Source organism: Arachis ipaensis, chromosome B08, assembly GCF_000816755.2.
Source record: "Arachis ipaensis cultivar K30076 chromosome B08, Araip1.1, whole genome shotgun sequence".
Taxonomy (NCBI): Eukaryota; Viridiplantae; Streptophyta; class Magnoliopsida; order Fabales; family Fabaceae; genus Arachis; species Arachis ipaensis.
Genome location: NC_029792.2, coordinates 8,175,631 through 8,178,758, shown reverse-complemented (window position 1 = coordinate 8,178,758; position 3,128 = coordinate 8,175,631). Strand labels below are relative to the sequence as shown.

Here is a 3,128-nt window from a genome sequence, read left to right as displayed (position 1 = left end):
ATATGACACAATTAATATATTAATAATACAATTATATATATGTTTTTTTTATTTTTTTATTATAATTAAAAAATATTATAAATTTTAAACTATTCAATTTATATTTTATATTAAATAAATATAAAATAACATATTCACTATATTTATTACGTATTGATAATTTATCATATTGATTTACTATGTTAAATTTATATTTTATACCATATTCAATTTACCATGTTAAACTAGAATAAAAATTGTGCACCGCATAGATTTAATACTAGTTGGTGAACATGAAAAATAAATGTAGTTAAATGTAATGGAATTTCGGTAAGTCCAACCTTTGTTTTTGAAGGTGTAGAGGATGCCCACCACCAGTCATCTGACCAAGCCCATTTTTGTGGATCTCCATGTGCAATGCTGGGACCTGAGACACACAGTTCACAGAGACTGGTTAGAATAGAAGTGATACAATGGCAAATAGGTTAAATATAATCATAAGTAACAGAAACAAAAATGGGAAAAACTTAAACTTGCCTTTAGCAAAATCTATTCTGAAAACACAGAAGTTGATATATGGCTAATAACATGTTAATCAATACTGCAACATTAGAAGAACAATTTTCATCATCCATGGTGAACCAAAATGATTCCAACTACACATGATTAGGAACAAAAAAACTACATATTTTGCTCTGATCAGACAAATCTAAAGGGTAAACTTCTGATGCCAATGATCCAATTTTGATTGCTTTAATAGAAAACGTCCCCAATGTTTAACCTTAACATATTAGCTGCGACAGAAAATATCCGAATCATCTGGCATAGTATTAAAAAACATACACACTTTTGATTCTTTTTCCTTCATATTTTTCCAAGTCAACAACAAGACTAGTTAAATATATAAAAAAAAATAAAAAACAAATCTGAAAAATTCAACCAAAAACTCAAAATCTCAGATCTTATTGAGAGATAAACAAAAAAAAATCAAAATCTAAGATCTTATTGAGATATAAACCCTTCGCTAAACAGCAGAAACATGACCAGCAACAGGAAGCTAATTTTAGATACAACTGCAAGGCAAAAGCTATTCCATTACCTTATCAATAATTTCCAAGGACTTCTTATAAAGCTCATTCTTAGGATCCTACAGTTTCATAATCAACAAATAAGTTACCTGTGGATGTCCAAGCAAAGAATGAAATCTATCAGGAAGAATTAGATATAAAGAAGAATAGGAGAACACATTACCTCATCAAGAGCTCTCTAGAAACACTCACGTGCCTTGTCAAAATTAACCTTTGCAGCGTCAAATTTATGGAAGCTTTTTCCCAGCTTCTGACTGCAATTCAGAAGGAGGAACATACAAGAACAAGTTAATTGATAGTTTAGTATCTTAGCAGAAAGATTTATCAGCATACCTAAACAAACAAACATCTCTTCTCCGTCTCTACTTTATAAAAATCAAGTTTTACCTTAACCAGACATCTAGGATGCAGAGCAATTTCGTTTGTAGATACTGTGAACCAATCAACTGCTATGAGCCTCAGAAGCGGATCTCCTCCAACTACCTGCGTCATAAATTTCCATGTTCATAACATTCAGCCAAAACCAAAAAATATACATCAAACCTATGCACAAGTAGATAAAGATACATTTTAAACTGATATGTTCAGCTTTAGATTTAATTGATATGTTCCTTTAACTCTCCAAGAACTAATAGAGCATAAGCATTTAGGATGTGCAAACAGAGAGAATCAGAACACTAAACAAAGACATGACATCTACAACTCTGTTTAATCACAGTTTACACTATTCCATTCCTAAACTTAAAACCGTAAATGTTACATTCATTTCATTTCAACATCATCCAAAGTATTACTGACCCTAATATCCCTGGAAAGGGGATGTGAGCAGAGGACACTGGTGCAGGTCCGATCCGAGGCTGAAGCTGATGCCGACGCCTTCAACGAAGCAGCCGCCTTGCCTTCTCTCTTAGCTGCTATTACCGCTTTCTTCTGCGCGGCCTTTTTCTTGCTGGCGCTGGACACCATATGTAATAACTGATTTCTGCAAATAGCATCAACAAATCAAATCCACTGAATAATCAGCAACCAATAACGCAGCAAGCAAAGCTAGAAAAATTAAAAAATGAAAAGCATTAGATGCAAACCTTGGATCTGAGATTTGAGAAGATAAGAATAGATCTAAGTGGGTGTTGAGCTGCAAATCTACAAGTGCAAGAACAACAGTTTCAAGCTCTGAGGCTTTGTCGTTTGTATAGTGACCCAGGGTTAGATTCTGCAAAATAAAAACATGGATTTAACTAACTAAATAATTATTATTAGAACAAGGCAAGGGGAGGCCAACAAACAGAACCTAAAATATTAAACAAAGAAGGAAACAAAGACACAGGGAGCAATAACATTGCTGCACAAATGTTCACTTTCCGCGAATTAGCTGCTACTACAAAGAACTTCAGGCAGGAGTGACGCCTTCTCTTTCTGTTAATTAGTCCAAAATAGAGAAGAAATAGAGACACAGAGAAACAGAGAATCAGAGAAGAAAGACTTACCAGTGCTTACGGTGCCGATTGAGGGAGAGACCACCGAGCCACAGACAGAGGGTTCCGAATCCATCGATAGCACGCCGAAGGGGAGGGATACAGAAGATATTTTTTTATATATGCATTCTTAAAAATGTTTTTATTTTTTTTATTTTTGACGTTCGCAATTAAATATGTGTAATAATATCAAAGAAAGACTTAGGGTATGTTTGGCAAACCAGTTTGAGAGGATAAAAATGTGTTGAAGTTCTTTAAACGCTATTTTTTATATTTGACAATTTTTTTCTTCTAAATGCAGAAGTGATTTTGCAGTTTAAAAGTACATTTACTAAAAGTAAAAAATTGTTGTTTCTACGTTCACTTCAATGTGAGTTCAACCAAACATAAATCATATTGGCACAAACTCACTTCTATCCAAAATTAATTTTACAAAATCACTTTCATTCATACTCCAATTAAAACAACACTAGTCTAAAGACACACTTATCACTGCTTACCACTGCTTATATATGCATTTTAAAAAATATTTATATTTTTTATTATTTTTGACGTTCCCAACTAAATATGGGTAATAATATCTGAT

General features: G+C 32.8%; 1 long non-coding RNA gene across 1 annotated transcript; it reads right to left on the bottom strand.

The window, feature by feature from the left end:
* On the bottom strand, positions 281-2,669 carry LOC107613216. Its single transcript, XR_002351851.1, has 7 exons — positions 2,555-2,669; positions 2,153-2,280; positions 1,866-2,049; positions 1,455-1,550; positions 1,231-1,321; positions 1,079-1,126; positions 281-406 (listed from the first exon to the last, which is right to left on the bottom strand). It is a non-coding gene; the product is annotated as an uncharacterized LOC107613216 (long non-coding RNA).